Source organism: Rattus norvegicus, chromosome 7, assembly GCF_021556685.1.
Source record: "Rattus norvegicus strain SHRSP/BbbUtx chromosome 7, alternate assembly SHRSP_T2T, whole genome shotgun sequence".
NCBI classification, from domain to species: Eukaryota; Metazoa; Chordata; class Mammalia; order Rodentia; family Muridae; genus Rattus; species Rattus norvegicus.
Genome location: NC_141540.1, coordinates 82,513,344 through 82,537,816, shown reverse-complemented (window position 1 = coordinate 82,537,816; position 24,473 = coordinate 82,513,344). Strand labels below are relative to the sequence as shown.

Here is a 24,473-nt window from a genome sequence, read left to right as displayed (position 1 = left end):
GGGAGATGGAGCTTAGTGGTAGAGCCCGTGGCTTGCACGCGCTTTTATTACCATCAGTGGAAAAAAACATCTTATTGTTCTCCTTCTTGGTGGCTAGAGAATCACCACCATTGTGCGTGATCCAGGAACTAGCTGGACTGGGAGGTTTATGGCCAACCATCTACTTCAAAGAAAACAAATGGTCACTAATATCCTTAACTTTTGAAGCAATAGTAACAAAGACAGACAATTAGAAAAAGCTAGCTAGCCAAAATATATAAAATATTCACCTTTGTGTTTGAGTGCAGGACCAATTTTAGTGATAGGGGCACATGGTTTTGTCTTAATTATGGTTCCTTGGCTGACAAGACATGGCTATATGAGAAGGAAAAGGCCTCAGGAAAGCAGAAAAGAAATGTTAGGACGGAAGGGAGAAGGGAACTTAAGCAGGTGTGGAAAGGCTTTTATCTGCAGAAACCATTCAGGAGAGACTCCAAATGTCCCCCTCCATTCCCATTTCCGCCCACAAATGCCTTAAACAGCACTTTCTGTTCTTACTCTTGCTCTTACAGTATTTTATCCTTAAAAACAACATATAATCAAATAATATTACAAATGATCTGTGGTAGCACATGCCTGTTAATTCCAGAACTTTAGATGTGGAAGCAGGTATTCATGACCAGCCTAAAGCTTAGAGCAGGTGTAAGGTCACACTGTGCTTCATAGGCCATCACTTAAAAAAATTAATCAGACTAAAATAGGCCACCGTCGATAGGACAAAATGGTAGACTACAGAACCAGAAAAGATTTTCACTAACTCCACATCTGACAGAGGGCTAATTTCCTAAATATATAAAGAATTGAAGAAATTAGACATCAACAAACCAAATAATCCAATTAAAAAAATGGGATATAGAACAAAACAGAGAATTCCCAACAGGGGGATTTCATATGGCCTAGAAGTACTTAATATTCCCTTAGCTGTCAGCGCCATGTAAACCAAAAGGACCCTGAAAGTTCATCTCACACCTGTCAGAATGGCTAAGATCAATAAGTCAATCAACAGCTGGCGAGGATGTGGGGCGAGAGGGGCACTCCTCCATTGCTGGCGGGAGTGCAAACGTGTGCAGTCACTTTGGAAATCCATATGGGGGTGTCTGAGGAAATCGGTAATTGATCCGTCTACCTCACAATACGGCTGTATCACGCCTGGGCACATACACAAAGGATGCTCCATCCTAACACAAGGGCACCCGCTCAACTATGTTCATAGCAGCTTTCTTTGCAGCAGCCAGATCCTGGAAACGACTTAGCTGTCCCTTCCCCAAAAAATGGATAAAGAAAATATGGTGAACAGTGGAGAACTAATCAGCTGTTATAAAAACAAAAATAAACATGAAATTTCAGGCAAATGAACAGAACTAGGGGGAAAAATCATCCTGAATGAGGTAACACAGAAATCCAAGCATGGCATATACTCTTACAAGTACATCAGCTGTAAAGGATACTCATTCTTACAATCCACAAACTCAGAGAAGCTAAGCAACAAGGAGGGCTCAAGGGAGGAAACATGAATCTCCCTCACAAGGAGAAATAGAGCAGATGTCACAGGTGGACTTGGGAATGGGAACAGGAGAAATCCGGTTGGGGGAGGATGAAGGGCGAGATTACTGGGAGAGACAGCTGGATTAGGGGCATCTCTGGGCTGAGCTAGAAACCAAGTGCAATGGAGACTGCAAGGAATCCAGGAGGGTGGCCCTAGCTAAGACTCCTAGTAATAGGAGATGTAGAGCCTGAACTGGCCATCTCCCGTAAGCAGGCAAGACAGCTAGTGATAGAAAACTCAGCCACAAGACCTTTGACTTACAGTTTGTCCTGCCTGTAAAATGTGCCTGGGGTAAAAGATGGTATAGAAATTATAGAGCGGTCAACCAATGACTGATCCAGCTTGAGACCCATGCCATAAGAGGGAGCCCATCCATAGCACTTCCTGGAGGGCCAGGACCCAGGCTAGCCCAGAGACCTAGGATAGCACCAAAGACGACTGGCACAGAAGTCAATGAAATGATTCCAAATGATATTCTGCTATACTCATAGACTGCCGTCTGCCTCACTTGTCCTCAGAAGCTTCATCCACGAACTGATGGAAACAGATACAGAACCCCCCTGCCAAACAGGTAGAGTTTGGGGAATCCTGCAGAACATGGGGAGGAATGGTTGTAGGAGTCAGAGGGGTCAAGAACGCCACAAGAAAACCAATAGAATCAACCAACCTAGGCTCATAGGGGCTCACAGAAATGGAACCTACAGTCAGGAACTGACTTAGGCCCTCTGCATACAGGTTACAGTTTTCTTATGTGACTCTCAACAATACGAGTGAAAGCTGTCTCTTACTTGCCTTTTTCGTGGGACCCTTTCCTCCTACTGGGTTGCCTGTTCCAGCCTTATTATAAGGGGAGATGCCTAGTCTTACTTGATATGCCACATATGATTTCCATGGGACTCCTGTCCTTTTCTGAAGAGAAATGGAGGAGCAGTAAATGGAGGGAGCTGGGAGGAGAGGAGAGAGGGAAAACTGTGGTCAGGATATAATATATGAGAAGAAAAAAATTAGCCTAAAATAAAATAAAATCCAAACTAACCTTGTGTTTTATAATCACTACAGCAGAAGCATTAATATTAATATATTAAGTATGATTGAAACCTTCTTTTAAATGCGCAATAATATCTGTTTTAGTCATATTTTGCTTTTGAAACCATGAAATTCAGTAAAACAAAAAGTAAATATTATAGAATACACACACAAAAATATCCTTAAGCGGGTTATTTTTGATGTAGGTTTTTTAAGGACCACGGAATTTGTGTTCCTGGCAGCTGTACATACCTAGGTTCTTCTCTGAGATTCACTCTTCAGTAGACAATTGTAAGATGAAGCTCTTAAAACTCCAGGAAAAGAATATGACGTGTATGCCCTCCCCCCGCCCCCCGCATCATCACTGCCATGAACGCTTAGATTGCATCACAGGGGACGACCTTGCAGAGTAACCATGAGCAGCTGTAGACTTTCATCAGTGGGGGTTATTTTATACCTATAATCCCTCTGGTGTCAGTGCGCTTTGTTAGAATGTGTGCTTCTGTTATTTCAGTTAACATCTTTGCGGAACATAGGGGACCAGTCAAATAAAGTCGGGTTTCTTTGACTAAGCGAGACGAAGAACACATCAAGAGAATTCATTTTTCCTCCTCCTTCAGTTTTCCCCTGAATGTAAGGAATAAATAAAATAGTAAAAAAAAACCATCCTAAAAGGAGCCAGGATCAGGCCTTTGTTACTACAATACCACTGGAGCATGCAACTTGTTTTATGAGTTTCAATAACGTAAAATTCCACTGCTAAAAGCATTTATGTTGTTTCTTAAATGGAAGGAACAAAGATGGGAGAGAAATCGGAGAGTCTAAGTCTTTTAGTTTTAATCCCTGGGAGATGCCGTGGGCTGTGGTTTGCTAACTCAATAAGGATAGGAGGTCTCAGAGTCTGGCACGGGCTTACCATTGAGTTTCAGAATTGACAGAATGTTCAGGAGTTCTCTGCTGGTGGCCTTCACAGTTCTCTCAGTCTTATTTCAGATATTTGATAGACCATATCACTATTAGCAATGATAATTAAACAAGCTAAATATAGTCTTGCTAGTTTATAATTAGTTATAAATTTCTTCTTTTCTCAAGTTAACTTTTTCAATATATGAACCGAGTAATAGTTTAATGTTGATCCTTAAAATTTATTATTTAATCTTTAAAATTGAAAATTTAATAGTACTTGGTGGTTTTAAATACCCCATCTATATTTCATCTTCAATATTTTTATTTTTCAATCATAATTGGCATGCATGTGTGTATGATTTGCAAGTGTATGACTGTAAATATAAGTGCTTATATGCATTTGGAGGTCCAAAGACAACTTTATTGAGTTACTACTCTCCTTGAACTCACATGACCAGACTTGTTTAGCAAGCTTCTTATACTTGAGTCCTCCAACAGTCTGAAAACCAGTCAGATCTGGTCTTAATTTTGTTTTTGTTGTGCTGGAGATCAAACCCAGGGCCTTGCCCATGTTAGGGAAATGAGCCATATGTATGGCCACCATTTTTAGCATTTTTTTACAGTGTCAAAGAAACAATGCTGTTTCAGTTCTTTAGATGGGCCAATGAAAATTCATATTGATTAATATACATTGTTTCTAGAAGCAGAGCCCTATGCCACCCTTGGTCTTTAGTATCAAAGTTGTGTTTCATTTACATATCATTATATTTGAATGTTGGCAATTAAATCCTTAATAATATTCTCTGAATTTTCCCAGGATTCTTTAAGACCTCTGGACAAAGCAGAGGTGGAATCAGCATGCAAAGAAACTAGGGAGGAGCAGAGGACTAACAAGAGGAAAATGGGCCATGGGTAAGCCACATCTGAGGAAAAATGATATGCTTATAAAATTTGAGTATAAAGTATGCAGACTTTAGTATATTGTACACATAAAAGAGATATGCACATAGATATATGTACTTCCGTATTTATCAAATTAAAGATGCTTTTTGTTTGTTTGTTTGCTTGTTTTTTGTTTTGGTGCCAGCACTGTAAATAATATTTAATAGTAAAAAAATAATGCAAGCATTAAAAGATGTATCCTAGATATAAGGAAATACGGTGGTAGTGATTAAAGAGGAGCATAAAAATTCTTGAAATCAGTCATAATACAATTTTATCTGGCAATCAATAAGCATTTATTAAGTGGCTATAAATAGATACAGAGAAGCATAATGCGTAATGGACACGAAGATGCTTAAGTGCTATAGACATGAAATATTTATCGCTATCCTTTAGTTTCAGAGTGATGGCAGTGGGCGAGGAAAACAAACTCACTTGTGCAAAGAGATGCCTGTGTGTAACAAGGCATACGAGCCATCCAGTTAGGAAAAAATGAAGAAAAGGGGGCTGTGGGGGAAACGGGGTGGGAGGCTAGAATGGGAGAGAGATAGGAAAATGGGTTCAACTGGTCCAAGACATTGAGATAAAATTTAAATATGATCTGAATCCTGTTCATCTCACATCTTTTTTATCCAGAAAACATAAATTCTAGTTTATAGATGAAACAGAGGATGCATCAGCTTTGAAAGAAAGTTTTGTATTTTTCTGATAAAATCCACAGTCATGTCTAAGATTTCCCATTCTTGTGTATTTTTAAAACTGTCCATAATTTGATAACCATTAAGATCTGTACTAAGTGTCAGTATTTGAGACTTCACAGAAATACAGCTTTGTTGTGGGTGCCGATTAGCTTCCCCAGTGACTTAAAAGCTTAAAATTTGTGATTAAAATTATAGTTGTTTACGCTGAAAGCGATTGCCTAAGTATTTTTTCTGAGGATTTTGCATATATTAGTATTATCATTGTATCTGTGTGATGAGCTAGAAAAATAAAATCCAATTGTTTATTTGTAATTAAACACACTCAATTTAATAAATTTTACATAAATTGTTCTATGACGTGAAATAATTGTATTTTAAATTACCAAAATGAAAAAAAGAAGAAATACTCAGCCCTTTAGCTGTTCATGATGCCCATCAATTTGCTACTAATTTGAGAGAACTAATAGTCTTTAACATCATTAAATCTCATGACTAAGTGGCAAACTATCATATCCTGAGATATTGACACACAGTTGTTTGTGACTAAGGAAAAACTGAACTAGTTAATGGTAATTACTTCTTTGGAAAGGAAAAACTATAAATAAATCATATTGTAGAGCAATTTCTTTTAAAGTCAATAATGAATTCCATCTCCTACATGCCATTAACTATCAAAGGGGGGTACTTACATGCCTTGCCTCTTTTTATATCTTTATTCTTGCCATTTAAAAGTACAGGTCGATCCATCAATGATAATGTCATTTTGGTTTGTTTGATCAAAAGTTTAAAACATAAAAAAAAAGAAAGAAAACTCCCAAGCCTCCCACGTCTCTGTGGTTACAGGTTAAAGTCATAAATACAGTACAAACGAGAAAAAAAATTAAGCCAATTTTTAAGCAGATGATCAGGAGATGGTTAATGAATTATACCACAAGCCTTTGAAACCCGGAATATAGAGTTAATAAAAGCATGAATTCGTGGCCTGATCACTGTCACCATCACATTCTGCATGACTTTTAGTTAGAGAGATACAGAAATCGAATTGACAAGGCTTTCCTGTTAGTGACTGAAAAAGTCACCAGTAACTTTTCACAAACGTCACGGCTCGAATCTAGCTTTTGGAGTAATTCTTATAGAATGCTATAAGCCCTAGTTCTTCCAGCAGTTTGCAAGAAACCACACACAGAGTCTTTTTAAAAACACACATTCAACTTAGATTGACGGTTTCAATAGGATTTCCTCTGTCCTGGTCTCCCCACCATCCGTTACCTTTCTCTGAGCAGTAGCTATAGAACTTCTAATTCCATTGTCATCTCACCTAGATCTTTACAAGTAAACCCGAGCCCCTTCAAATCTGCTTACGTTCCCAAAGTGTCTTGGCAAGCGCTTCACATACCTTTCCGTGTGCAGAACATCTCTGCAGACCTCCCTTCCGGCCCAGCTCCCCGGCAATATTCTGCTTTCAAGAAGCTGAGACTAGGATTTTGGTTTGTGTGCTTCCCCGGTAACATAACACTTCCTTTTTGGAGACTGGCCTCTTCTCTAGCCCAGCCCAGTCCCTGAGCTCTGGTGGCAATCTGTAAAACTCGCCATGGTCTTTTTCTGCTCGCAGACCTCCTACTGTACCTGCCCTAGGACTGTGTACCTGCTCTTGGCTCAGTGAACACTTTGCAAGCAGGGCCAGCACGTTCTGCATGATCTGGTATTAAGCTGACCCTGTAAAAATCTGTCACGACATGAGATAAGAAAAGCAGTGTTTAACTTCTGTATGCCTTCTTATCTTAAAGCAAATGAAAGGCATGGCCACCTTTCCTAATTGCTCCAGAAAGCCATGGGCTCAATAAGCCGACTTTTAACCAGGCTGGTGTTGTGTGTCTTGACTGCTGTGAACTATGGTTGGAATGTAAGTTTGACACTCACCACTACCCTGGAATCTCCAGCTGCGTCACCACGAGATCATCAATCTCTTTTATTTTTTTCTCTATTAAAATCCACACTCACCATACTGTGAACGCTTAGTAATTTGGTAAGTGGAGAAGAGTAACAACTCTATTTTCTACCCAAAGTCTTTTTTTTTATTGGATAGTTTTTAATTAAATTTCAAATGTTATCCCCTTTCCCAGTTTCCCGTCCATAAACTCCCTATCCCATCCCCTCTCCCCGCTTCTTTCATGAGAGTCTTTCCCCCCATCCACCCACCCCTTCCAGCCTCCTGGCGCTGACATTCCCCTACACTGGGTGGGGGTGGGGGTGCAGCCTTGGCGGGATCGAGGACTTCTCCTCCCATTGGTGCCCGTCAAGACCACATTCTCTGCGTACTCTTTGTCCACCCAAAGTCTTCATCCTCATCCCTTGTGAGTACTGAACAGAGGACCTGGCTCCCTCTGACTACTGGTTCCAATTCTCAAGCTTCAGAATCCAGCAGAAGACATCGACAGAACGTTCTTTGGCGATGCATGGAAATTTAAACAAGATGCAGTTCTGCTTCTTATTTAGGGGTTTAAGACCACAAAAGGCAGGAGCAGAAAATGGCACCTCAGTAATTACAAATTCTCCAGTCCAAGCAGGATTGGAAGCCTGAACCGGCAGTGTTCAGATGAATCGCAAAGATTTACAAGACGTTGAAAACTATGTGCATAATTAACCCATGATGAAAACTTTGTGCATAGTTAACCCATAATGAAAGTGAAGTCCACCACGTTTGCAGTAGTTCACATCTTACACGTCACACACAGATGGTGGTCCATGTCAAGATACGAAAGCTCGGGAGCAAGCTGGCTGTCAACTGGAAAAAGACCAGTCACGGTTTTAGAGGGAGCTGCTGTATTGGCGGTATGAAATGCACTGTCTTCTGTTTGAGTGGGGTACGTTTGGATCCCTTTCAAGAGCTGCTGCAGCATTCCAAGCCATTGCTAGTAAATAAATTAAGGTAACCTACAGGGGAATTGCAGTTTAACCCCTGGCACTCTGCTTGAGTAAGTGTTTAAAATGTCAAACTCCATTCACTTCCTCCATGCCATTACTGGTTTATTATACTTGTAGGCACCGTTTTGTTACCTTAAAGTGATGCTAATATCAATGTCTTCAGATGAGTCTTATCATTTATAAATATTTTCTTCTTAACTATACAATCATCCTGGGAGATGCTGCCTATTCTCAAACTTTTGCTGAGTTTGTTACTGGAAAATAATGTCATAATGTTTTTGTGATGAATCTAGATGGTTTTCCTTGCAGCCTTATATGACAAGCAAAAGGGAGAAGAGAAAGATTTTCTGAAGATGTCACTGTGTTCAACCTCAAACAGTTCATCATGCTTTCAGCCTCCCCAGAAACCATAACAGCAGGTAGTAAGCAAGAAGGAGTCATCTCTTTTTAAAAGCAAAATTTATTATAGAAAAAAAGAAAAAGATAAAACCTAAGCCAATATGAGCTTTTTACACACTTAAATTATTCATTATTCAAATCTGCTTCAACCTTAAAGATAAATAATAAAACTAAGAAACTATCAATATATATTCACACATACCCATGTAAAACACAGTCATACATTAGTTAATAACTGGTTATACTGTAGGTATCTATATAATTACATATCTTTATTTATCTACATGCAAGCCAAATCAATATAAGATGTGTATTTCCAAATATTTTGTCATTTGCTCTTAATTTGTTATTATTAAAGTTGAAAAAGAAATAGAATTGAGTCACCAGTCCCTTCAGATTAGTCTTAGAAGATTTTACAATAGCAAACCAATCATTTAGCTTGCCTAGAAATGGCTTAGTGTGGTGTCTGATGTATATTGATTGCCCATTGCTTTTGGGTAAAGGCTGCCAAGAAGTTCTAATTTATAAATGTTTCAATGTTGTGGTCAGAAATGATATTACTTATATCTATACTCAAAGTTTGTTTGTTTGTTTGTTTACTTGGTTTATATTCTTACATCTGTTTTAAGACCATGCACACTATGTTTAATAATGCAGTGTTCAACGTCTAAGTTTGCTGATTTCTTTATAGTGCTGGAGACATAATCAGGACTTTGTACATGCTAACCAAGTGTTCTACCAACCGTTGAGCTATGTCCACAGTTTTTTGAGACAATATCTCACCAAACAGCTTATAGTGGACTTGAACCCATGACCATTCAGTCTCTTTCCTGAGTCCTGGATGTGTGCACCATCACGCCTGTCTTTAAGTTTATTTTATGAGGTGCATAAATATGACTAAATATACCTGCTTCTATATTTATTTTTTCTTTTTATTACTGTTAAATTAAAAGTGCTTTAGATGCAACTTTCACAAAAGGAGAGAGTATGGTAGGAAAAAATAGTCTTTTGAAGATGCTGTAAATTGGAGTTAGAAATAAACTCCACTTAACTAGAGATATTATTTATTGATGGTATAATTATAAATATACATTTGCAATTGCAAATATCATGTTGCAATGCCTAGGAGATAGCCCCACCTGGGATGTGTGTTTTCTTTGCAGTGTGCATTCATTAAAGATGTTCTCTGTAAGCACCTTCCCTCAGGGCAGTACTGAGCTACTAAAAAAATGTGGGAAAATGATGGGGACAAATGTTAGCACTTCTGAAGGAAAGTGTCTAGAGGCACTTATATCATAAAGGAATCTTCTCTTTTTCACACAGTTTTGCTATGTGATAAAGTTTAATTAGCAAGATTTAATTTCATTTTGGGGAGCAGGGTTAGCAGTTGAGAGTGACTCTTAAAAGTTTTGAAGTGCTTACAGCGGCAGTGCTCATTTCCCATATTTACAGGGCATGCACGGCCAGTGTGTTTGGGTGCTAGAGAGCATAGATAGCTCATAAAAGCCCTATATGTTCTGCATGCATAAAAGATACTAACCTGATAACATAACCAGACCAAGAATCATGCAATGAAATTTAGTGTTGTTTAGTAAGCAACTAAACTTCGGAACAAGGTTACTGTGGTGATCCAGCCATTGGAGAATGCAGACTGTATTTCTTTCTCTTTTTCTCCCTTGTGAGAATATTTTGTGACTAAAGGCAAAAAGTCCCTTAAAAGTTCTGTGGTTTCCTCTTGGGGAAAATGTCTCATGTCATGCAGAGGGTGTATTTACCATTCTTTGCTCCTGTTAAGCTTCTCGTTGACCCTGCTTCTCCGGGCAATATAGGCCTGTGCTTTTCTGAATTCAGGCGTTACAATTCCATGCACAGTAAAGGTCCCAGAGACAGTCAGTTTGGGCTCAAGACTGTGGAGTACTGGACCCATTTTCTTGTCAGTTTTTTCACCACTGAAACTAGGATTGTAATATTTTCTACCACAAAGTGTTGTTGTGACTTTTGGGTAATTTAGCATGTATATGATAAAGTAGGGTGTGTGGTGTCATAAACACTTGGAAAGTGTTTCAAATTACTATCATGAGGAGAGACACATAAAAGAGTATATGGGCTTTTGAAAAGCTGGCCAAAGCTAGCGTACACTAAGCATAACTGCCTGTCCATGTTTGTCATGACATTGCTCACCATCACCAAGGTATACATGTACTCATCAAGGGATGACTGTATACCGAAAATCTGATAAATACACAACCAGTTTACTCAATGAGAAAATTACCAAAATTATGTCATTTGCAGGAAAAGAGATGAAGCTGAATATCATCATGTTAAACTAAGTAGGCTCCACTCATGAAGATTAGCACCTCTTGTTTTCTTCCATGTTGAATTTAGAAGGAACAAAAAGAGCAGGAATATAAAAGGGTAACTATGAGGAACATGACAGGGCAAAGTCAGTATTGAGAGGAAGAACTGAGAGGGCCACAGAAGGGCTAAATCTGCTCACAGTTTATTTTATGCATGGATGAAAACGTCCCAATGAAAATATTATTTTGCACAACTATTATTAGCTAACTTAAGGAAAAAATTTAAATTCATAGGCAAATGGATGGAACTAGAAAATATCATCCTGAGTGAAGTAACTACAAAAAATACACACCTGGTATGCACTCACTGATAAGTGGATATTAGCCTGAAAGCTCAGATTACCCAAGATACAATCCACAGACCATATGAAGCTCAAGAAATACAACCAAAGTGTAGATGTTTCAGTCCTTCTTAGCAGGGGGAACAAAAATATTCATAGAAGGAGATATGGAGACAAAGTTTTGAGCAGAGACTGAAGGAATAATGGCCATTCAGAGACTGTCACACCTGGGGATCCAGCCCATATACATATAACCACCAAACCCAGTCACTATTGGGGATGCTAAGAGGAGCATGCTGAAAGGAGCCTGATATAGCTGTCTCCTGAGAGGCTCTGACAGAGCATGACAAATACAGAGGCAGATGCTTGCAGCCAACCATTGAACTGAGAACGGGGTCCCCAATGGAGGCATTAGAGAAAGGATTGAAGGTGCTGAGGGGGTTTACAACACCATAAGAACAACAATACCAAACAACCAGAGCTCCCAGGGACTAAACCACCATCCAAAGAGTACACATGTACAGACCCATGGCTCCAGCTGCATATGTAACAGAGGATGGCCTTGTTGGGCACCAATGGGAGAAGAAGCCCTTGGTCCTGCCAAGGCTGGACCTCCCCACCCTCAGTGTAGGATAATATCAGGGTGGAGAGGCGGGAAGTGGTGGGTGGATGGGTGGGGGAACACCCTCATAGAAGGGGGAGGGGGATGGGTTTTATGGATGGGAAACCGGGAAAGGCAATAACATTTGAAATGTAAATAAATAAAAAAAATCCAATTAAAAAAAAGGAGCAGGGATGATTGGATCTGGAGATAGGGGAACAAAATCTGTACAAGGAGGAGAACCTCAACATCGTCACAAACATTAGCTAATATATCCTCAGGTGCTAAATTTTCCTTTATTCCCATTGCTTATGCTTTCTCCTGACAACTTTCATTTTTAATTTAACTGTCATTTTATCTATTATGTTTAAGTTGAAAAGAATCACTAAGAAGTTTTTTTTTAATCCCCTTACATCTAACTATTCCTGAATTATTCTTCCTAATGGGAACAAATTCTGAAATCCACAGGTCCCTCTTCAGGGAATGAAGGCTTAAATCTACTAATGAACGGCCAGAATTTCATCAACTGATGGTACTGTTTTAACTCCTCCCTCCAGCTACCAAGTTCGCAGAAAGTCTGCAAACAAATGTCTCTCCTTTGACCCTGCCTGTCCTGTCTTTGTATCTCCATTAAAAGCTCTGCTTTTTATAAAAAAGAAAGAAAGAGAGAGAGAGAGAGAGAGAGAGAGAGAGAGAGAGAGAGAGAGAGAGAGAGAGAGAGAAAGAGAGAAAGAAAGAAAGAAAGAATTTACGGTTTAAAGCATAACGCTCCTGTGGCATTGCAGAATATGGTGACAGGGATGAAATGTAGATGTATAGACACAGTGGTAGGCAAAGAACCAACCCAGCAGCAAAGAGAATTGTGTCAGATGGCAGCTTCATCTTATGGAAAGGGACAACCTCCTAACCAAGAACAAGACAGACACCAAAAATAGAAAATTCCCTCTCTTTTTGTGCTTTACTCTGTCCATCTTGTTATTAAAGAAATGAAAATTGTCAATAGTGGCAGAGAATGGGCAGGATCTAATCGAGGCTAAATCCTTTGTTGGTTATAATTAACCCACCACACCCAGCTCTTTCTAAGTATATTCCACAGATTTTAAAAATAATTTTTCCTCATTATTTCCAGGTGAGACTTTCACAGAAGAGTGGGATTAATTTATGACAGTCATCAGTTTTTCATAATTACAGCTAAATTTATTTGGAAATCAGTTCACAGTTTTAAAACCTGGCAAAGATAATATGCAGGTTATACATACCAGATGGTGTCACTGTTCATATAATTTCAGAAAATCATAATTGAGTATTATACTGTTCAGATATAAGTCATGTACTGATATACAAAATTGTTATTTCCACTCTATTAAATCAAAATAAGTTTTGTGAAACCTTTTCCCAAATGATCCTGAAATTCTTTCTGTTAAAAAAATGGTCCTTTTAGAAGTGCTTACAGAGATGTACCTCACTTTGCTGAGCTACTGTCTACTGATGGATTTTTTAAAAGTATTTTGAATTTAATTTTATTAATTTATTTTATGCTTATGGATATTTTGGTTGTTGAATCATCTAGAACTAGGGTTAGAGACAGTTGCGAGTCACCATGTGGGTTCTGGGAATTGGTCCTGGGTCTTCTACAAGAGCAGCAGGTGCTCTTAACCACTGAGCCATCTCTTTATGAATGTGGGAAAGGGACTTAAAGGGAGGAGAGAAAGGAGCGGCACAGGAGGGGATTAAAGATAGAGCAGTAGCAACAATCAGAATGTGTTTTATATGGTAAGAACTATTAAAGAACAAGCTCAGGAAAGTTTAAAAAGTCCATTTTAATACCCATCTAAAGAGCTCCTACAAGAGAACTTGAGAAAATGTGGGTGGGTATTTCAAATGTTGCCTGCAGTGTCAAGACTAGTCTTGCTAGTACCATGTTCTTAACAATAGAGAAATGTTCTATGGTCAAGTTTTGAAAATAAAAATGTTCTTTGTGCTTGCTTTAGAAAATTCAAAATGCATGCAGAAAGAAAATGAAATCAGGGGGAAAAAGCCTCAGATATTGATAAATGAGTTTAGTGTTTGGTTGAATATTAATATCAAGAGTGGAGATTTCGGTTTTTTGTTTTGATTTTTTCTTTTCTTTTCCTTTCTTTTTTTTTAAGATGGGGTCTTTCTTCTTAGCTTAGCTTAGGCTGGCCCTGAATTCACTGAAGTGCTTCTACCTAAGGCTCCCAAATGCCAGAACTAGAGGTTTAAACTACCACAGTGAAGACTATTATAAGTCACATGAATTTTAATCCTTGCCGTAGAAAACCCCACTGCACTGGGATTGCGTTCCTTGTGTACATTGTTTTCATTTCACTTCATCTTCCCCTTCCAGTTTCTTTTCTATTTTATTTGCTTATTTAATACAAGCTAGAAATCATACTCTCATCACATGTTTTCAACAACGGGAGGTAAACTTCAAGATTATGGATATTACACAAAATGAAATATAATAAAGTGAAATGGGCAAGTGATTGGACACTGATCAATAAGAAAAGAAAATGGACTAGAAGTCATTTTGGAAAACAGTTCAGGATCTTTCAGATGTATTGGAGAAAGACTGTTGTCTTTTTAAAAAGATAAGAAGAATTGATTAAATTTTATTTACCTGCCATCTAGGGCCTCAGGCATACTCACTGTGCATTCTATCATAAGCTGTATTCATATCTCCCATATTCTTTTTGTTTTAAACATACAGAACCATGCACACAGTAGAATTACAGCACATTAGCTCTATTTTAACATGTGTCTGGAAACTGTGAGAACTCCAACATCACTATGTTACTTTCAAAGCATTTATTATACTTAACAACAACAAAACAATCACTTTTGGAGTTCAAAGGCAAAAATAACTTGCCATCACCACCTAAAGGCTGGGAAAGACCCACACTGCTTATCTCAGTTTTGAAACAGCCAGGAAGGAGTAGGTTCTGGGAAAGGTCAAAGGGAAGAGAGACATCAAGGCTGTCTGGCTGTTATCACTGGTTTGTAAGTGACCAAAGCTTTGACCTACGGGCTGCTGTATTCCCAACATTGCTTCTGGTGTTCTGGGCTCTGTTCCCCATCCTTTGGGCAACAGTATTACACTAGGGAGGCTGTTTCTATTTGCCTCTCTCCCCAGTGTCCTTTCCTCCCCACAAACTGCAGTTCAATTTGTTTTTTCTATTTACACAGATATCTTTGGGACAATTGAAACTAATACCACGACTGCATTAGAGCCAATGGAGTGAACTCTCTGTTTAAGAGAACAGGTTCTGCCCCATAGAGCTCCTAGCCAGTGCCTCTTTGCTAATCCCTGTGGGCATGTTTACTATTCCTCTACCATTCCTTGAACAAGCTGGGCATGTTCCCAGCTAGCTTTTGAGTTGTAGCTCCTGTACTTCTAGAGTGTTCTTCCACCCAGACAATGGCCTGACCTTGCTTCAGCATTTCACCTAAGCCCCTAGCTGCATGGTCCCTGATCAGAGAGCCCTTCTCACTGATGTGTATCGGAAAACACCAATATCCCTATGCATGATGTTTTCTTCATAAAACTTACCACAAAGTGATCTATGGTTTGTTAGCTTTACTAAAATATAAGCATGGAGACGTTCAACACAGTCCCTGCATCCAAACCAATATTGTCAGATAGTTAAAGCATACCTGTTTAGTGATCTAAATAGATGTAGTTGGCCATTCAACAGGTGTTCAACAAATAGTTATAGAAAACTGAACTGATTGAAAACACAATTAATATATGCCAGATGAATCAATACATGCATAATAGTGGCATTATATTTTAAATTTCCTCCAAAGTTAATCCTATTTGGGGTACCACGAGTTAGAGGATGTCATCTAAATTGCGATTTAAAAATACTAATGAATCAAGTACGTGGGAATATATTATGGAAAGATGAGCTCTCACGGGGGTGGGGTGGCATGGAGAAGGTGCTCAAGGCAAAAAGACCAACTCATGATGAAGTCCACTGTGGCTCTGAGGGGACAGGAAAGAGGAGAGAGATGACATTCCAGAAAATAAGTGCCTTCACATATCTTGTAAATTATTTTTGATATTAATCTCAGAGCCACAGGGATACAATTAGGATTTTAAGCAGAGCATTAATGGGATCAGGTTTGACCTTAAGAAATTAGCCATCGCTTCTCGGTCTTTTGGCTAAGATCAAGTGTAGAAATTAGCCATAAGTCATGCAATGGATTACAGAGAGAAACATCCTGAATATAGAGACCACCTCTGAGCGGGTGGCTGTAATCTGTGTGCTCTGTGAAGAAGAATCATGGCATTAGGGATTAAGAGGGTGGATTCATTTAAGAGGCTTTAGAGAGTGGTTTGGATTTTTTTTTTTTTTTTTTGGCTAATTGTGGCAATGTTTGGAAGGGAAAGGAAAGAACTAGTTTGGTACCAGAGAATGGAAAAGGAAAAGAGTTTAAAGGGCAAATGATACAAAATCAACTTTGAAAGGTTAATATTGAAATACCTCTGGTGCATCCTAGTGGACATGCCTAAGAAGCAGTTGGACATATTGGTCTAGAGTTTGTAATAATCTCCACGGTAATTTAGAAGGCAGCATCAGAGATATGAACTGATAGATACTACCTAGGAGCAAAGTACTCTCTCGTATACTTTGTATTTAGACTCAACCATTACTACTCTATCCCATTTACTTTGTGTTCACATACACACATGTATGTGCACACACACATAAATATTTGCTGACCTATTGGACAACAAATTACAAACATTATAGTCCTCTACCCTATATACTTAAATCCATATTTCTTATGATTATTGATGCTTAAATATCTAACACAATGTAACTTTTAGACTTGAGTACATTTTACATTGATTTAATATTCTTGCTAATGATCTCTTGCTTCTGTCCCAGTTCTGACTACTGGTCTAGTAATGACTGTAGGCTGCATGAACTTTCAGGGTAAGGTGTATATTTCTCAGCTTCCCCAATTGTATATACACTCAAAAGTCATAAATTATGCTGATTACTTATCTATCTGCATTTTCCTTCCTGTGAAAGACACAGTTTGGAGGATGATTTTCTATTTTTTCTTATATTAAAAAGGTCATCTGTTGTAACTTTCCGATCTATACAGAAAATGCAAGGACAAGGCTACTATGTAAGTATGTTCTCAAACGGACCTTAGTATGTTTGATTTGATGCTGTTTGATGAGCAGGAAAACATAAGATCTAGAAAGTGGTTTTCTTATTAAGATCATGCTATTATGCTATTTAAGTTGGACTTTGTTCTCTTGTTTGTTTGCTTGCTTGTTTGCTTGTTGTTTTCCCCCTTTGGAGGGGTGAGGCAGGATGGAGGCAGGGTTTCTCTATGTAGTCCTTGCTGTCCTGGAACTCACTATGTAGACATAGCTGGTCTCAAACTCGGAGAGATCGGCCTGACTCTGCTGCCCTAGTCCTGGGATTAAAGGAATTCTCTCTGTCTCTGTCTCTGTCTCTATCTCTGTCTCTCCCCCTCCCCCTCCCCCACCTTCTCCCTTCCCTCTCCCCACCTCACCCATCTCTGTGGGTGCAGTCATAATAAACAAAGGGTGAGGTAGAGTACGGGAACGAGGTACAAAGTCCACTCGACCAAATAGAATTTAAGATCCATATCTCTACTAAGGAAATGCAGGATGTAAAGCATATTCAGAAGTAAAAGCATGATCTTGCAGCAGCAAGGAGTTTAGAGGAAGCAGCATTCCCAATTTACCAGGTCCAGAGAGGCACAGTGGGAAGCTTTAGTCACAGGAAGCCTTCTGCACTCCTTAGTGAAGTTGCTAAACTGGTTTCTGTTTCCTTTGTGGGTGTTTTGTTCAAAGAAGAAAAGCAAGTTTTGGCCTGCCATTGGTTACACTAAGGGTTGATCTTTAGCGAAAGAGGAATGGATTTGTCAGGATTATTTTCCTTCACTGGGAGCCTAATTTAGTTTATTTTGGCTCAAAGCCACCCACACCTGAAAAATTTCTTCCTCCTTTAACTGCAGTTCAACTTAGGAGCTGTGAGAAATGTACCTGATTAAACTGCATGACCATCTACAAGGAAAATGTTTGTCCAGTGATCAAAACAGTACACAATGCGGTCTTTAGCTGCCCACAGACACCACCAACTACATGAACGAGAACACGTCTGTCGTTAGGTCGCTGTGAGATCTGCCACTGAATCCATGAACTCAAGCAAGCATGCACACCTTAAAACCGGAATTGAATGACAGGCTCATAAAGGACGGGTAAACAACTGGGGCTTTGAAATCCGGTGAATCAGAGATTGAGTTCTCCCCGCTACAATTACCTCATTGCTTTTGCTGGACAGCATAAAGTTCTCTGTGCCCCAGTTGCATGTATAGTACAAAGAGAGAGAGAGAGAAATAATATCTACCCACTAAGGTATTAAATTAGGATTGAAGGAGACAATATATGCAGAATGTCTAAACACAGGGTCTGGCATATGGTGGGTGCTTAAAATAGCTCCTGGTGCCCTTTAACATACTGACAAGGGCTGATCCAATACAAGGGAAAACAGAGACTTAAGGGAGAGTAAGTGAGAACTGAGCCTTCTTCAGGGTGCTGGCACAGTCAGTGAAGGAAGGAAAGCAGGAGACAGGAGGCTACATCTGAAGACAGAGGATGTCTCCATGCTTGCTTGCATACACAAACAGCTGAGGTCATTTGTGGGATGCTCCCACCTCAGTAGATGAGTCTTCCAAATGACACGACCTCTGTTACAAACAGCTACCCAAGAGCAAACACAGGAAGCCTATGTAACAATGATGAATAATGAATTATGTCTCCCATGCCATTACACTGGGACAACATCAGGGAGGAAGATAACATCAAGCAACCGCAGGGACTATTAGGGACTACAAAGTGGCATTTGACTCCAAATGCTTACACACACATATGAGAGAATAGCTGTGCTTCTCTCACAATAGACAGAAGTGGTGTGAATCAGAGAGATGAATTAGAGCTCTGGAGATGAGTTCAAACACACGAGGAATACTGGGGAGAGTTGCCAACCTCAAAGCTGGATGCATGCAGCTTTAGACTTGACAGAGGCGGGAGCACTCAACTTCTGTACAGAAGAAAGTTGTTAGTGTAGCAGTAAAATAGTCCCGAGAAAGAAAAGGCTTGTAAAGAGGAGAGGCGGCAGCTGGAGACCACTGGGCTCTAGGTTAGATATGACAACAGTGTTGCTCTTTTTGCCTCCAGATTTCTAGGCAGAGTGCCCAAACTAGTGTTTGTACAAGGTGTTGAAACTCAGTGAACTGGAGCTTGGGGCTCATTTAGTTTCTGGGACACTGGTCAGTTGGCATCCTCTTACCTAAATATTACAAGGCAAACAGGGAAGGACTCTTCCTCCACAGCAAAGGGCAGCATGCTCTGAGTGGTTTCGGAGTGGCTGGCATTCTGATATTGTTGGCAGAATATTGTTGGCAGAGTGAGGGCCTCCATATGTGTCTTTATAATGTTTGCGGTAACCTATGGATGTCATCATATGATGAAGAATTAACGTTTTTGTAGATGACATGTTTGCTAGTTCGCTACCTTTGAGGTGGGAATTTTTTTCAATCATGCTTATTGGCCTATTGTAACCATGAGAGTCCCTTCTAGTGGTAAGGGAGGCAGGAAGGGCAGATTCAAAAGGATACAACATGAAAAACTTTGAAGATAATGTGAGACCATGAGCCTCCAAATGCACATGAGTTCTAGAAACCTGAAGAAGCAAGAAAGTAGAGTTCCTCCTGGAGCTTCCAGAAAAGAAGATAGCCTTCCTGAAACCCCATCTTTAGTCTAGAAAGATGGATCTAGACTTCACACCACTAGGAATTTAGATTTGTATCATTTAAGCTAATAACTTTTTGACACTATACAATGAATACAATAGGAATTAAATGTAACTGTTAAAAACATGCCATACACAAGACTGTATTATTATTTTGTAGAAAATAAAATGGGGACATAGAGAAATCATACCTAGTCTGATAGAAAAAAAATCAATGAACTTAAACATTTAAAATTCATATTTTCCCTCCCTTCTCTGTCTTTTTTCCTTCCCATTCCTTTCCTCTCCTCTCCATACTTTACTCAACCCCATCCTAGGCACCACACCCATGCTCCTCCATATGGTAGACTAGTGCTAGACCACTGAGCCATATTGCCAGCCTTGAACCATATTGGTTTCCCCTCCAATTTCCCACAAAGTATTTACACAGGTACCCAAATCGTCATCTTTCATATAAAAATATAACATAGCTGTTACCTAAAGAAATGGCATCATGCTGCTAGAATTAGGTATCATGTCACCAGAAATGGTTATGGTAAAAACTGAGAAAAACGGAAGGGTTGCATGCTTATTAGCATGACTTGCTTTTTATTGTTTTATTTTTGGAGTTTTTATTTTCTAATGAAGATGAAAACTGTCTGTTGACAATAACTGACTGTCATGCTTTGAAACATAGTACTTATCATCTCTCAACCCAAGTAAGCAGAAAGCATCCTATAGGAAGACTTTTACTTTTATCATTTAAAACTATTTCTGGGGCCAGTGAAATGGCTTATAAAGTGAGGATAAGTCGGAGGATTTGAGTTCTATCCCTGGAACCCACATGGTAGAAGAAAAGACCTGAGTCCTACAAGTTATTCTGTGACCTTCACAATGCTCATAGGATATCCAACTAGGCATATACAGAAGTGTAAGTAAATGGAAAAAAGCAAATAAAACAATAACTTATTTCTGTCTTCTTCTATATTATACAAAGTGGTTGGCTTAACTAGGTAAGTATAAGCTGAATTTTGTTGCACAAGAAAACATTATCTGACTAATATAAATGAGTCCCAGAAACCAAATTATAAATACAAGACACTAGTCATATTCTTTCTATCTTATGTTTGACTACTATAATTTTGATAAGCAAATTGCTTTCTGAAAAGAATACTTAGGTTATATTTTTCATTACAAAGGTTTCATTTCATGAATCTCATTTTATGATTATTACAGCAGACTCCCAAAACCTTGCTTGTCATAGCAGAATCCTTTTATTATACATCTTTGGGACAAAGGAATAATGTTACCTTAGGAAAAATTGACAGTCCCAGTGCCTTGCCTCATTGAATTTGTAAGGCTTCACAAATCAAAGGTCATTTAACTTAAGCACTAATGGCCATCTGATATGGAAATCTGCCCAGGACAAATAACATTCCACATTAACTCGGGCCCTTCGTAAAAAGATATGTACACAAATCACTGTACCCACAGAAGCACAGGTTCTTACAAACACACTCACATGCTCTTGAACATAAGGAGCCAGCTAACATCACTTCTGAAATGTTCCTTCTTGGTAGAAGCTTCAACCATATTACATAAACATATTGTAAGTAACTCTATAAGAGTTAAAAAGGAAGGCTTATGTAACAATGATCAAAAGTTAGGCACGTCTCTCATGCCGTTACGAGCAGCTGCCCTGCCATTTGCTAAGCAGTTGTTCACTAGAGAGGCTTATTCAATAACCCTTCCTCTCGCTTTTTTTATCCCACATCCAAAGTCATGCAAGCTAACACTTTTAAGAAGCAACTAAGTCTCACAACTACATAAATTCTCTGTATTTGTCTACATAAAACAAATGGATGAGTTCAAAAGTAGTAATTTTTAATGTTTCGAATCTGTTTATACTTGTTTCTTCTTAAATTTTTTGTTTGTCTGCTATTTGGAGACAGGATCTCATGTAGCCCAATTTGGCTTCAAACTCACTCTCCCAGCCTAGCCTTTAACTCCTGATCCACCTGCCTCTGCCTCTGCCTCTGCCTCCAAAGTTCTGGGCTTACAGGAATGTGCCATAACACGGGGCTTTAATTTCACAAGTCTTTATAGCTTTTTTTACAACTATATAGCATGTGTAAATGTGGATGCATACATGCTTTAAAATGTGTGTGTGTCATAACATGTGTGTGGAAGTCAGCAGGCGATCCTCTCCTTCCGCCATGTGGATCTGAGGTCTGTCTCGGGCTGTCAGTCTCAGTCGCAAGCACCTTTCCCTCTGAGTGACCGAACTGGTCCTGCAGGTAATGTCTTTCTCTAACAATCTCATAAGTGTATGTAATGAACTTGAATCATTCTCACCCCTCATTACCCTCTCTCATTTCTCTCCCATCAAACCCAATCTTCCCTCCAGGTCCCTTTGTAACTTTGCACATTTTTGTGAACTGCTGAGTTTACCTCTGGCTGTTCTTTCTTCCTTCCTTCCTTCCTTCCTACCTTCCTTCCTTCCTTCCTTCCTTCCTTTCTTCCTTCCTTCCTTTCTTTCTTTCTTTCTTTCTTTCTTTCTTTCTTTCTTTCTTTTTTTGTTGTAGTTGTTTGTTTTGTTTTGCTTTGCGATCAAGAGAAGAGGGTTATCTATTGAAACACAGCCAACTAATCAGTGCTCTATCACTGAAGATGACACCCTGCCCAGCAGCACAGTTGAAGTCTTAATGACAGACTGAGTTTTATATAATCCAATAGCTTAAATAATTAGATAACACGACTCTTAAGCACACTCAGGGTAGAAACACAACTGTATCTAGTCCATCTATGACTGGGATTAATTTTATGAGTCAGTTTTGTTGATGGAAGGTACCCCATTGGTCAGTCACATGCCAGTCAAGATGTTATGGAGTTACATTTAAATGTGATTAACATCTAAGGACATCAGTAGACTTGTGAATAAAGCTGAGAATTTTATGTAAGGTGGCTAGGTCTTATCCAATCGCTCAAGACCTTATGAGAAAAGATTAGTTTCCCAAATAAAAAAACATTTTGTTTTCAGGACTATAGTGTAAAAAAGTTCCTATTCGAGTCCCAAGTTGGTCTCACTTTGTGGAATTTGAGCTAATTTTTAGTAGCTTGTATGGATTTCAGCTCCAATAAGAACATAAACCATGTATCTCAAAAATCCCTCTCTCTCCTCCTCCTTGCTTTTCCTTCTTTTTCTGTCTCTCTAGCTACATTTGTATATATTCACTGAACTATGCTACACACACACACACACACACACACACACACACACACACACCCCATGCATCTCTTTCTACCTTTTTCTATGTCAAATGTATATATGCTTCTGGTTCGGCTTCTCTGGAGAAGTCAATGTTCAGGGTGTACTACAGTTTATTAAGTTTATGTTTTTTGTAGAGTATTATTTGATATAGGAAGTTGTGGGAGCATGCCAGGAAGTTTGGTAAGGTAGAGCAGGTTGAGACCTGGAGACTCAGTGGGCACACACCTAAGGCTTAGGTGACTCCTAGCTTCCTGCCAGACTTCTGACTTGGAACAAGTGCCATGCTTCTCACATTAAAGAAATGTATCCTGTGATTATGTAGGCCCAAAACAGAGGTCTCCATGCTAATGAGGTACCTAGGGGACTGGAGGTCTTAACCAATAAGCTTCCCTTCCCAAGTAGTCCTCCCTGAAAAAGGTATTTAATTTCAAGTCCACCCTGAGAAATGGATATGGTTTTATGCATCTACTTTCTGCCGTGACTATGTACTGTTTAGAACCATGAACTCTCTCTTTTCAAGGTTCACCATGGGGAGCCATGGAGAAGGCATTCGCCTACAGAACCACAGCCCAGTCTTGTGAAGTAGGCCTCTCTGCTTTCCCAGTCACAACTGCCACCAAGCCTGCAAAGCTAAGGACAATTACCCACTGGGACAAGCTGGAGCTCCCCCATCTCCCTTTCCACAGCCTTGGGCTTCTGACTTCATTCTCTGCTCTTTTGTAACTCCCAGCTGTGCCTAGATGTCTGGGCAGGGGTCTAAGAATCCCATGCCCCAGGGACCCTGGAACTAGCTCAGACAGAGCTTTCCCATCTGCTTTCTGCCTCCCCTGTGGCTGAGCAGACACTGATCTACAGGAGGTGATTTAAAATTTTCAAATTCTCAGTCAATCCTTTAAGAAGGTTAAGGTGGAGATCCTGAGGAATGGTGCTTTACCCAGTAGAATTCCTTAATGAGTTACTGAATTACAAATTTCATCATAGCCCTGATTGAGGTGGATAAAGAGATCTAAACAGCTTAACAACCTCCTCAGTTTGAGGAGTTTGGGAGAATTGAAATGGGGGTTTGGGGTGGTTGTGTCTATCAAAACAGCTTCTAAAACCAAAGGCAGACAGTCAAATACCTATCAAGGGACCTAAGTATGAGGAGGAAGAACCATTGTGGAGAATTGGCCCCAAATTCAGAGGAGATGTTCTACATTTAATTGGAATTCTTTCCTGTTCTTTGCAATAATCACCTTTAACTAGCCCCTTCTACTCCTCACCCTCCAATGAAGCGTGTTCTCCCATAATACTACTGTGTCTGGGAGTTATAAAGAAGGGGTTTCTAGCTTGAAGCAGAGTCAGTGATCATTCAAGATTCTGTTCCATGTCTCGGTGAAGAGCAGTGTTTACATTTATAGACAAATGCCACAGTCTTAGACAAAGAAACTTCTCTTCACAGTAAATGGTGGTGAGCAGAGAGTTGCATGGCTATACAAGGTCCTGAGGATAAGTGTCCGTTCTGTTCAATCCTAAATGGGACATTTATAATATCCTCTCTAAGGCTCGATGATAAGGAAAAAGAAGAAGAAAGAAATAGAGGAGACAGCAATAGATAGAAAGGCTGTAAAATGACAACTTCTGAGTATGACACAGCAATTTTCATGATCTTGCAGCATAACTGCTGCTGTCTATAAT

At 39.4% G+C, this 24,473-nt stretch overlaps 1 protein-coding gene and 1 long non-coding RNA gene across 18 annotated transcripts in view; one reads left to right on the top strand and one right to left on the bottom strand.

The window, feature by feature from the left end:
- Nucleotides 1-8,554, top strand: part of LOC120093810 (uncharacterized) — a 42,026-nt gene extending 33,472 nt beyond the window's left edge. Inside the window, exons 4-6 of one of the 3 annotated variants that reach the window (XR_015624776.1) lie at nt 2,077-2,156; nt 4,335-4,429; nt 7,896-8,554. This is a non-coding gene — a long non-coding RNA (uncharacterized LOC120093810). Of the gene's footprint in view, nt 1-2,076; nt 2,157-4,334; nt 5,947-7,895 lie in introns of those variants that run through there. The other 2 variants (XR_015624775.1, XR_015624777.1) reach the window with 2 other exon arrangements.
- Nucleotides 1-24,473, bottom strand: part of Oxr1 (oxidation resistance 1) — a 434,885-nt gene that overhangs the window by 107,554 nt on the left and 302,858 nt on the right.